The sequence below is a fragment of the Linepithema humile genome, chromosome 2 (assembly GCF_040581485.1).
Source record: "Linepithema humile isolate Giens D197 chromosome 2, Lhum_UNIL_v1.0, whole genome shotgun sequence".
Taxonomy (NCBI): domain Eukaryota; kingdom Metazoa; phylum Arthropoda; class Insecta; order Hymenoptera; family Formicidae; genus Linepithema; species Linepithema humile.
In genome coordinates, this window is record NC_090129.1 from 17,443,050 (window position 1) to 17,456,329 (window position 13,280).

The 13,280-nt window shown below is 39.8% G+C and overlaps 1 protein-coding gene and 1 long non-coding RNA gene across 3 annotated transcripts in view; one reads left to right on the top strand and one right to left on the bottom strand.

Moving 5' to 3' along the window:
• LOC105679022 (uncharacterized) overlaps positions 1-13,280 on the bottom strand; it is a 148,503-nt gene that overhangs the window by 81,173 nt on the left and 54,050 nt on the right. For both annotated transcript variants that reach the window (XR_001101783.2, XR_001101784.2), the window contains exon 2: positions 2,145-2,642. This is a non-coding gene — a long non-coding RNA (uncharacterized lncRNA). The remainder of the gene's footprint in view (positions 1-2,144; positions 2,643-13,280) is intronic.
• LOC105679013 (latrophilin Cirl-like) overlaps positions 1-13,280 on the top strand; it is a 452,907-nt gene that overhangs the window by 37,910 nt on the left and 401,717 nt on the right. The gene's annotated exons all lie outside the window — the stretch shown is intronic.

Here is a 13,280-nt window from a genome sequence, read left to right on the forward strand (position 1 = left end):
GAAATCATTTCGCGTTCAGACTTCACGTAAACTGTCTATCTTCGAGTAGTAAATCGACGAACTCTCTAGAACCAACCGCTCTCTCGGTGTACATCTTCTCCATTTCACTTCAGCAAGCGCACTCTCCTCTTTTTACGCTTTTATTCCCCTGGATACACATATTTTTTCTCTTTCTCCTTCTCCCCTTCCTTACGTTCCTCTTTTTCTTCCTACGAAGCGACCGAAACAAATGCAGCTCGGAATAAGGTCAGAATTTTTCGTACTTGAGCCGTTTGCGCGAGCGGAAAATTTGATGAAGCACAGCTCGTTAAATCGTCGAATTATGGCGCGCGGAATATAGTTTCCGAGGAATTCTTTTGGCGTCAATTTCATTGTAACTCTACTACTCGCCGTACCTGCCGCGTGAAAATTTCATGTCGCGGATTGTGAAACTAAGAAATCCGCGCGTAATTAATTTCTATCGTGTCATCGATTTAGTTGATAATATTGATTTAGCAGCGCGCTATGATGCTTAGCGCAAAGTTGACCCATGAAATGTATGGCGCGTGTATTAATACCTATTAGCGATTACTAATTCTGATGAAAATGATGCCGAACCAATATAGAATTAAATGACATTTATCGCGAGAAATGCATGCGCGTGACATCAAAATTTCAATTGTAAAATAGAGGGAAGATTTTGCGGTGCTATCGCAAAATTCAACAAAATGTCATTCTGTTCCATATTGCATGCAATGTTTCATATGACGATCATAGCACACCGATTTAATATTGCACACAGAGCCCATGATCTCTCAACTAATTCACTAGAAACCACAGCAGTGCATTGAATTGATAATATCTATAATATACATTCGGAAATAACCCCTGCAATCGACGGCGGACGCCGTCCCGCTCGCTCTCTTTCTCCCCCCCCTCCCCCTCTCTCTCTCTCTCTCTCTCTCCGCTCTGTTCCGTACGGGAGAACTTCGGCAATAATTCAGCGCGCTTTTTGCGCGCGTCGCGAATATAGATCGCGGCCTCCACATGCGCGCGTGCGAATCGATCGCGCGTCGCGCACCGTTGCTTTTTGCGGTCGCGCCGAGCGATGTTCGCGGCGGAGACAAATGAACTCGGGTCATGATCATTTTTCCAACTTCGCCCTGCGACTTCTTGTCGAGCGGCAGAGCGAGCCGGCTGAAAAAAGATATCGGCGATCTCCGAGTCGTGTGCTTAGAAACACCCGATCCACGCGTCGCATCGCGAGCGTCGTTTCGCGAGCAACTTTCTCGATAACGCTTTTTGCGCTCGCGCACATGCACGAAGCTTTCGTCTACACGCGCAATCGTTTGTTGCGACACAAATGTTGCGTGTTTTTTTCCCCCTTTTTCGCACGAATCGACGCGAAATTTTACTTTTTACAAGTATTTGCAATTTGCTTGCAAGCCGGGAACTTTGATGACTCCGTCACGGCGCCTTTCACGATATGTACGCGAGAAAAAGTTACGGAAACGGATAGAAAAATTTACGGACACGTATTATGCAGTCGGTACAAAATGTAGAGAAAGTAAAATGTAAATAATAAGTAAATCATATAAATATGACCGTTTTTTGAGGATTATAAGATCGTTTATTTCAACCTTTATTAAAGTCAGCGCAGTGCGTAATTTCCAATCGTTGTTAATGTTAAACAAATCTCACGTTTGTAATTCTCGTTTTTAATTAAAAAATACCGATTTAATCATACTATTGTATGATATCTCACTCCCGCATTGTATTTTGCGCAATTGTAAGAGTCGCGGGACGCACAACTAATTGTAAACAATTTGATAACGCCGTCTCTGACACCGAGGTAGCAGCAGACAACTGCAAGTGCGGTTTCCGAAAAACAGTTTTTCAGCCACGCAGAGACTCACGCGGAGCTTCATTGAATCACATTGTACGTACGTTCGCGTTAAACTAACCTTAGAGTCATTGTACAAAGTTCCTTTTCAACATATATCCAATGCTCTACACCGTATTAGGTTGGAATAACCTTTAATAAACAAGAAAATTATGGAAATTTGCGTAATACAGCAATAATTTCAATTTTATGCCGCTCAATGAGACTTATTGTCGATCCAAATTTCCAAAGAATCCACGTAAATGAGGTAAAATTAACTCACCCGTTCATTCGTCATCATTCTTTTCTACGACCTTCGGTCAACGCTCCTCTTCTGCCTTTTTTATCCTCGTTCACTCTCTCTCTCTTTCTCTCCGGTGCTCGCCCGAATCCTCTGCCCTGCGGCTCTTCCCTCTCCGTTCTTCCTTCTCTCCCGTACATTACTCCATCCCCGTCTCCTTTCCTCTCCTTCCGACCTCCGTATCTATCCTTTGCTCTCTTTCGCCGGGGCTCTCTCCGGGCAATCTCGCTCGATAGAGCCCGTGTTAATTTGCATAGCCACTTCGAGAGCCGCACGATCAACGGCCACTATCGTATCGCTGTAACAGGCGTAATATTGCGCTGGTATGAACCTATCTGGCCGGCTGTGGCCGGGAAACGATACGACGCCGATACTTTTCTTCCTCTCCTCGCGCGCGATCTTAAGTCGCGTTTAAGACTTTTCGCGCGCGACTCCGCGCGCGCCATCCCAAAAATGCTGCATCTTTTAGAATCTCGTTCGCTGGAACGGCAAAATAACGATGTGTCATGTTAAAAATTTATAACCGTATAAATGTATACAAGTACTATTTACAGCCCGATAGTAAAAGACTATAAAGTGAAAATTGCAAAGAGAAGAAGCAATTGATTTTTTCATAACCCGTAATATTGCCTCGTATATCACGCTGCGCTTATTTAATTACCTTACGTATCACTTTACGACTTAAATTACACTGTTTAATTAATTATCGAACAGAATAGAATATTTTTCACAAAAACTACCGTCAACTCTTTCTCGGTAAAGCAACTTTCTTAACGTTCCAAGTGAAATTGCCCGAATTTAATACTCTCCGGATCTAAATCAAGTCACCTTCGAACTTATTCTTCAGACGCGTTAATTCCGCAGCCGAGAAACTACCCGAAATTCAAGGCTTTCAATTACTCCCACAGATAAATTAGATCGCGACCGGCAGATTAAACCGGTTCGGCTCGAGCGCAACGGTTATGACTCGTAAAAATCGAATCGCATCGATCAGGCGGCGAGCGAGCGGGGGCCGCGAAAGAGTCGGAGAGAGAGATATATATATATATATATATAAACGGCGGGGGGACGAAATATCCCCGAGTCGACGGCTCGAGCCCGATGTCACAACGAATGCCTTATCGATACCGTCTTGTCGAACGCTCATACGCAAGATATTCCGCATAGCAGTGTCTCGGTAATTGGATACACGATCGGGCCACGATGGTTTTCGTGTCGAAACTCGATCCGACTCGCGCGTACGAATCCAGAAACGTCCCGCACGGGACGCACCTGCTCGTTTCGACAGACTATGATACGAATGACGATAGTGTAAAGGCGAATTTGCACGACTCACTCTTGATAATCGTTCCAGATAAGTCATTCGGATTGAAAGATAAGTGAATCGCGTACACGAAATCCCCGCAAAATCGATCGTCTATTGGGACAGTGAAAAGTGGATTTCACTTCCATCAAATTTTTCGACGCGAATTGCTCGACGATCCAAAACGGTCTTATACTTTCGTAACGAGCCGACAACAATCTCCCGCGTCCATTTTCCGTCACAATTCTTGAACGCGTCGCGCATTTATTTCGCACGATCTAATGAAAAGCTCACTTGCACATTCACGATGGACGATTAATCCTTGATATATTCCGCACACACGCGAACGCTCGCATTGTCAATTTGCAAATTTTGATAGCGGACGTCGAAAAGTCACCATCGTTTGCAGATCGCCCGGAGCTCGCTCGCACAGATGACGCGATAAGTCCGCCGAAGTCATCAATACTTTTCACTGTGACCATTTGAATGAAATATCATTGCGAGCGGATGCGTTCTTCCCTGATCAGAAATGCAGCGGTCCACACGCACAGCCCGGGGCGAAGTTAATACATAAACTCAAATGCCTGACAAATGCGAGAGTTAGGGAAATGACGCTCAACTTTATTTTATTTTTACTCGCGTACACTCGTTTAAAGAGTCGCTTTTATACAGCGAAAAGAAAAGCGCGCGTTAATGAAATTTTCCGTTTAAGATGTGACACGCGCACGTTCATGTTTCAGAATACAACTAATTTATTAACGTGCTATTTGCAATTACTTGTGCGTAAGGTGGATTTCGAGTTTGTCTGGATCGAGAGCGGATAGGAAATGATTTCGTTCATGCTGGATAATAATCTGCGTCGCCTGTAATAAGCCGATCGCGAAGTAACTAGTAATGTGCGCCGGTGACTAATTCTAGCGGAATTACGCGCCACTGATTAGCGCGATACCATAATCCCGTAAATCCCGTAAATATGATTACGAGGAAACGATTATTCGCGTGCCGAGTCGACCGTGCGTATCGATCGCTAGTTATAGATCCGGATTTATAAACAGAGTCTTCAAGAGGAAATTTCGTAAAACGAACATCGCGCAACATCGCGAAAACGATGAAATGAAGCAAGTCGAGAAATAGTGCGTGAGAATATCGTTACAATATACATGTTCCAAACCTGAACTGAAGTAGCACATTCCTGAGATTATTTTGAGATAAAAATTCTAATACTAAAATATCGAGGCTATAAGTTTTTAAATAACAGGCATTTGACACACATACACACACACAATTAAATTGCTCTAAATTTGCGCGTTCAGGCATCGCATTGCAATAAAGGTATCGATTTTGCTTTTAAATGCAGATATAATTTTACGTACAATAAAAAATAAAAATAGATTGATATCTGAAGATATTCTCGTCACTGTACGATATTCCATGCCTGAGCGCGCAAATTTGGAGCAACGTGATTGATCACTTTAAATGCTTTCCGTTTATAAATTATTATAGTCTCAACATTTTGTTATTAGAATTTTCAAAATAACCTCAGAAGTACGCCATTTCAGTGCGTTTCGTGTCAAAATATTATTACAATATTTTACGAAACGAGATGTATAATTTTGCACAAGACGCAAAAAATTCTACCATTATCGTAAGAAAGAAAAAAGATTAATATAAAAAATGTAGCATAATATCGCTCGTAATACAATCGTTAATGATAACGATATAGATTTTCCTTTTCAATTCATTATCTTCAGCTCATTGAATAAAAGATTAAAATATTACAAGAACAAAAATTGGAAATGTTATAACTACAGAAACGTGTTATGTTTAACAGGATGACATGTACTATTTATAAAAAGAGTACGCGCTGCTACATTTTTATGCAAGTTTGTCGATACGTTCGCAGTAATTTCCGGAACGCTTTAATTGCCTGCAGTTATTTTGCAAACTCGTTAACTACCTACGCCGATAACCGCACATTAATTACGACACAGCCTAGCGTTTTCTCTTTTATTTTAACGATCGGTGACATTTCATACTTTTTCGATATTTGGGCGAAGACTATGTAATTCGCGAATCAAATTATCCCGTAAACGTATATCAATGCGTACGATTAAAAAATTAAGCTTTGAGGAAGCTTGATTAAAATTCGAAAGACTACATCCGCATTGCGCGAGAATAATTTTTCACTTTAAATACATTAATCTTTCAGCATTACTGTTTGCATTTAAATTTAACAAACACTTTGTTTTTTAGAAGCGTAGAAAAACGATAAAAATATATACTAGATTTGCCAATTGATATTTCATCGTTGAATAATTTCCGAATCTTTTTTCTGCCGCTTGCCTGGCTCGATGCCCCAAATTTTATCAATAACAAAACTTTTTATATTTCAATGATAACGGAGTTGCCTCTCGCGTCGACAAAGTTTGGCGCGCATTGAAACATTCCTCTGCGAGAATGGCTTATGCAACTATCGACGGGACGATAGTGGCAGGTCGGAGAAGTCGGCCGATTCACTTGCGCCGCTGGATAGACGCAAATACGAGAAAAACGAGTTCACGGCTCGCTATCGTTCAGTCAGACCCTAATGCTTACGCAGGAAATTTGTGACCCATTGGACCGGACTCGCGAGGGTGCAAAGCAAATGTTTTCTTTCGATGTCCTCCCTAATGCACACATTTAAGTGTATTCCGTTCGATCTATAACGGCAACGGCCGCAAACTCGGAGCGCATCCTACCGGGACAATATTATCTCGAAAAATATTTAACAGCGATATTTGGATTTCGATTTTATTTAATATTATGTCCGTGACGCGAGAAATATTCGGCAAATAAAATGGCACAATTGTTGCAATCGTGTAGTGGATATATACGGTATATTGCAGGATTGCCGCCTATCTCTCCCAATTTTCGCTCTAAGAAGATAATGACATATTTGAATAACACAATATTGAAATTAAATGCATTATTGTCTTAGAAAAATTGATTTTTTGATCCATTTTTACACTCGTGTGTGCAATATTAAAACATTGCTTCATCGCGATGGATTAATCAACAATAACTTTCATGCTTTTTACACTTATATTTGATGTATTTTTAATATTTCTAAATACGTTTTCATTAAAATTATGTATTGCTTAATCATTATACATTTCTCCATAAATTGTATATATCTCTTCGGCGGGTTTCTTCGACGCGAGAATCGCGTAAGAGGCTTGTAACATTATCGTGGCCGACATGTGCGAGTACACTGTAAAGAAAAAAAAAAGAGAATTCTACGCGTCCGAGGGAGCTTATTTAATCGCGATTGCTATCGATTTTCCGTACCAACTATGCTCCACTGGCGCAGGCAGTCGCGACGAGTCGGCATTCTTCAGGAGGTGCGATGAGATTCCGACGATAAAAATGACAAGCTACGCCTATGGCTTCAATCACGTATGAAGTGATCGCAATGAACGTTTACAGTATTGAAAGGCATGCTTCCACGGCGGACGCTATAACTCCTACCTTGCCATTAATATAATCTCGTATAGATCGTTTTAAAATTCCGCGCTGCGAGATGAAGGGAAGAAAGAACCGGCTGTTACTGCTGATTTATCCAGCAATATCGCTCGCGACGCAAATTGATTTGCGATTAATCGTGCAGCTGTGAAATCCGAAAATACGATATTGCGCGCACGTTTTGCAATTTGACGTTATTCCGCGTTAGTTTGCAACCGGCGCGTGTTATTTTCCGAGTCTCAATTTAAGCTTACTAATTTTACGTAGTTGTTATTCAGGAATATCATCCGTAACGTGAATTGCTTTGTCGCGCTGTTAATTAGTTACGCAATTATAAAATCGCAAATAGGGCGCGCCGTACGCGCACTTTACTAGTTGACGCCAATCGCTTACAATACCGATATTTATTTTTTAATTATGCATATTTAGTCTTATTTGCAACGAGAAACAGTCCATATGCTCAATTAATTGAATTTTAAAATAGATTCAAAAATACAATATCGCCCTGTTGACAATCCAATACGATTGTTGCATGCACAACAATTGTTTCTCGTAATTTTCTCATTTTGTGTTATCGTTATTTAGACATATCACTTGCAACGTAATTGATTTTCTTGGATTATAACAAAATTAATATAAAAACAAACACAATATAATATGCAAAATAGAACGAATTAATTTGTTAATAAATATTTCGACAAACTACTTTCCAAATTTCTTATATTTATACCATCTTATTTCTCGAATTATTAATCTTAATTTTTTTTAATTTTTTCGAAATTCTGCATTTAACATTGTCGTGCCAATTTGCATACTTCGCATTTATACCAAGCTTTGTGACATTCCGGCACTATATTTTCCGCAGAATATAAGACTGCACTTCAGTCAATCGGTTTCTTTAGCCTTAACAAATTTGCGTAAGTGATTGACAATATTTTTATAATATATCACTGCAACGTTAGATATTAAAAACGCGTAAAATTACATTGTTCTGCAAAATATAATTTTTTCTAAACGATTTCTCAATTAATAACGAAAGTTGTGCCTGACAGTAATCTTAGATTTATATTTAAATTTAACATTTTTAAAGAATTGAGTTCAACAGATCTTATTTATAATCCACAAAACATACTCTTTCGCCTTGAAAGAAAAGTATCTAGAGCAATGTTATTTTCCGCGCATGCATTAATGGTTTAACGCACAAGACGCGCGGAGGAAATCCGGTGCGTTTTCAGCGGAACGCAGAACGCGCAAATCTAGCGTGATCGCGCGCGGATCTCTCGATCCGTAATGAAAATTCCCGGCTGCATTGATATGCATCTACAAGATTCCAACTGCGCTCGACGCGCTCCCGGCGTTCATTTCGTGCGATTTCAGGACTTTCCGGCGGAATCTCGTAAAAGCGAATTCTTCACGATCGCTTGCACGACCGTGCCACCCCCTCGAAACTGCACCTTTTCATCGTCCGTCGTGATGCACCTAGAGGCGCGATGGAATCCATTTCGCAGGTGCAATATTCCGAGATAAGTTTAGAGAGCCGCCTATCCTGTTTTTCGTCGGTAAATTCGCGATAAGAAAATTATTCCCGGAGTTCTCAGGATGGAAGATAAGAAGTGGAAGATAAGAGCCCGATGTACGGAATCGAAAATCTCGCACTTCTTTCAAGTTACCATTTTTTAAATCTTTAATAAGAAATATCAATTTTCTTATTTATTATAATACATTGATAAGCTCTACCGAATATATGGAAATTAACTTGAATTTATTCTTGGTAAAATAATCCATTTTAATTTAATTAAAATATACATTACGTATAATGAAACAATCATACAATGAACAAAAAAGCCAAATTGTGCTTTTATCACAATTTGATACCTGATCTTTCTATGGCGCAATGATTATTCAGCGCGTGGAAATAATCACTTATTTTGCACAGAAATAATTGCTCGCGCAACCTTTTTTCGTAATAAATAAAGATTTGCTTTGACAGATAACACTTAAAATATGTTTAATCGAATTATTATATTATATCTATGCATTATACAAATATACATCGATTCTCTCCGAGAATTTTCGCTAATCGACCACAAGCTTTGTATGAAACATTTAATACGCGATTGATTAATTCATTACAAAGATTCGCAGCATTACGAAGATTCGCGCATCCATTTAATAAAAAAAACAAACCGGATTAAAATACGACATGGAGGACCGATAATACCTGTTAAAAAAAAAAAAAGCGCTAGAGCAGTGAGGCGCGAAAAAATAATTCGCTAGCGTATATTGCGAGAATGCAAATCTCGTTTTTGCTGGCATCACCCTGTACACTCGAAACAATGAGTTTCGGTGAATCAAGCCGAAAAAATCCTCCGGGGATTAACCAGCGCTCCCGGCTACAATCGAAAACGAATATCACTCACAGGACGGTAATTATATGAACGATTTCTGGAATCGGCGATTTACGACGAGCAAATAGTTCACTATAATTACTACTTTAAATCATTGTTTATCGCTATTACCACGTTATAGCGCGATGTAATCGTGTTTGCCATAAATTCCTCCTGCAACAGCATCCAATCCAATTAATTTCGAGAATTGGTTAATTACTATACAAATTACGCTACTCTTCATCTCTCTCCTCGAATCGCGTTATCGTGAAATGCAGATTATCGATTAGCGTTGCCGATTATTCGTAAGCTAACAGAGAAAAAAAATATCGCTTGCCAATTTTTCATCTTCCAATGAATAGGTAATTTTACATCGCGTTCCCGCTATTTCAATGCACGAAACAAATTCGCAAATATTTTTGAAAAAATATCTCCAATACAATAAATATTTTTAGCTTCATACATATTCATCAACCTGTTATTTTTTGTTTATAATGACAATCTTAAATAAACAATAATGGTATTCTCTTAAAATTCTCTTGTAATAATATTCTCTTAAATATAGACGTTCTAGGAGGAACAGCTAAAGAACCTTACAAGATGTCAAAATATTTTTATTAATTATACTGCGAAAATATGAATTCTTTGTTTAATCTCAAGTGAATTTCTACGATGTAGCGGTAGATCTGAATCGTCGTTGACGTAATTCGTTACTCCGTTTCGAATTTCCGAGCGCGCAACGTCAGACGACGTTGTTACTTGCAAATCCAGTGCATGTATGATATTGCCTCTCGACTATATGGTAATCGAGAATATCACGATGTGAGTTATCGTGCGATATCTACTTGTGAAGATGCCGAGAAATATTGTCGTCCTCGTCCACATCATCGTGTACCGTTTCGATTTGCGTCTCGAACGAAGAAAGATTCGCTTTCGTTGAAAATTTCATGTAATTATTACGGTATTCTTTGACTTTAAATTATAAATTAAGAAGGACAAAATTACATTTACCATTCACTACATAATTTAACACATTACGGCGTAAAATTTCTCTATCAAGAGTAAAATAGCAGAACACGTCAAATATTTCAGAATATTGTAGAACGTGTTTCTTGCCATATTCAAAAATTTGTTTTTATGATGCAAATAATTTAAATTCATAATTCTCATTTAAATACATAATTCACATATTTTGCTCGCAAAATATAATAAAAGCGCATTCTGTACTTTAAATAACAGTGAAAAATGGTGCAGTTACACGTAAAATTACACGTAAAACTAACTTTGCTAAATACAACGCACCATAATTTGATAAAATGTCGCAATAATTGACTAGAATAGTTATTTATTGCGATGTGATGTTAGCTTTATATCACGTGCATGAAATAATGCGTATTAAAGGGTTGAAAGCGTACGTTTTATCTGTTGAGTTTTATTAATGCCGCAAGATTTTCGGGTAGCCCTTCCACCTGGAATATAAATTTACTCGGACGTTCCACCTCTTGCCGAAAAATAATTAAAACGTTCGATTAAGATATAAAATGCAGGTATAATTCATGCTTGACAACGCGCCGTATTCTTGCGGATGATTTTTAGCGGCGATACAATACGTATATATCTCGCGCATATGTCAGCGATTATGTATTATATGTTGGGTGGTGTCTTCTCGATCGCGATTGGCCGTAAATTATATGGTTGTACGACCGCATATGGCCGCGCTGATTGCACTTGCCTCAAGTCGGTCCCGTCGGATATGTTTAATTCCATATTCGATAATGCAGCATACATAATTAAATTGCTGAGTTTCACTGCTAATTAATAACTATTGTGCCCGCGCACACTTGTTGTCACCGACACGTATCATGTATATTCGGACACGTATATAGCGTATAATCAGGTTTCCACTTTCAATAATGGAACAAATTTTGTAACTTTTCTACCTCGCAAGATGATTAAATAATGACGGATTTAATCACTAGCAGTATACATATAAAATTTACATTCATTTATATTTCACTGTTAATATTTGTGAAAGCAGTTCTAGACAAATAAGGTGAGCGAGCAAAGTATTACTCGCGCGCACATCTAGGCTTCCCTTCAATTTAAATTTTTCTATTTTGATGAAAGGGGAGGTGAAGCCAAATTCAATACGAAGGCATTCTATCGTGATGATTATCAGACGATTGATTAACGAAAAATCGATGGGCCAAAGAAGCCAGACGCGCCGGAGGAGAAAGCCTTGACGCGCGATCATTATACCGGCAAGTTGAGAAGTTCCCCGACGACAGCCCGGTGGAAACCCGGCTCATTGTCAACTTATAACGACATAATCATAAAGCCGATCCGTTAACGATCAGATCATGTTTCCCGGAGACGCCGGTCCACGGAACAATGAGACGTGTATTTTCTTTCCGGCCATAATCAAGCAATGGAACTGTCGCGACACACAACAAAGCTCGCGGATTATGTCATTCATAAACTTCTTCGACGGCTTCTCTCTCTCGTTCGGACACCGGTCCTTCCCCCCCCCCTTGTATATTAGTCTTGCTTCTACGCGTGGGCGGTAGTGCGATTAGTTTCGCGTGACTCTTATCGCTCCGTCACGACGAATCGTTATGTCGTTACGCGATTGCGATGAAGGTACCATTAGACGCGTTTTTTGACTTTGTTCGTCGATTTGTCGACAACGAGTTGTCGTAAGTCGAAAAGCATAACGCCCTCTCCGCGCGACCGTGAATTATAACGTCTGCTAGAGTACGCTGCAAATTGATTTTGAATTGATATTTCGCTCGTTATCGGCGAATTTTTCAACGCGCAACACTCCTCTCGTTTCCACGTCGCGATTATTTATCTCGCTGCGCCTCACTCATGAACTCCACGCGGCGGAGAGAATAATCATCAGTCGTACACCGTCTTTCAATATTAACATGTAAAGAGGGATCTGTCTGAAATAATAACGGGATGTGTTACGTGCATTCTGTTGCGCCGGCGATAGATGGGCGATAGCTTATCTGATAGCGATAGCAATGAAATCTATATACTGCAAGTGACTGCCGTAAGAAAATCAATCTTGTCGCGTGTAATGCGATATGATGGATACACATCTACGACATGTATATATTTTACCCGACACAATTAGCGTTCGTAATTTCGCCCCTGCGAGATTCGTTGAAATCTCATCTTATCAATAACTGCGCGGTTTATTATCACCCGGATATTAGACGAGCGGCCGTAACTTATTCACGGCGAGGGCTGCTATCGGGCACTGTCACCGGTTCGCAATGGTAGGATTATTGTTTTTAGGCTGCGATTTTGCTCTCTCTCTCTCTCTCTCTCTTTCCCGTCCCTCCCTTCCTCTCTTCCCGGTACCCTCCTGGGAAATTGAACCTGAAGCGGCGCTGGCAGCGCTCGCTCGCCGCTCATTTATTACCGTTGCTTTACCTTTGGGTGGCCAAATTTACCAAACGCTGCGGTTCGGCCTGCGAATGCGCCCGCTGTACACCGTTGCCGTCGCGGTGAATGACGTCATTCAACGTTACACGGTTGAAAACTAAGCGATGAATTGGCACATCGTCCCTCAACCCCCCCTTTCCAATCTCATAAATCAGAAAGCATTTCGGACTTTGCTCTTTTGTACTCCGACTCTTCGTATCATTGCGAAATGACAAATCAAAGAGCAACTAAATCTTAATCTGTTTATTGAAGTTTGCGATATAATAAAAATTTGAGACCTTGTCGATTACGTAAATCGATCGATCATATATCATAAATAGTTGTTTGAATCGAAAATAAGTGTTATTTGTATCGAACAAAATTACTGAATTTTTCCTTTGTATGTTTGCCACACTTTGCACATTCTCTTGTGACGATAATTACTTTTTACAACCATGTTTACTTATACGTTTATTGATCGCTTCTTCTTTTTCA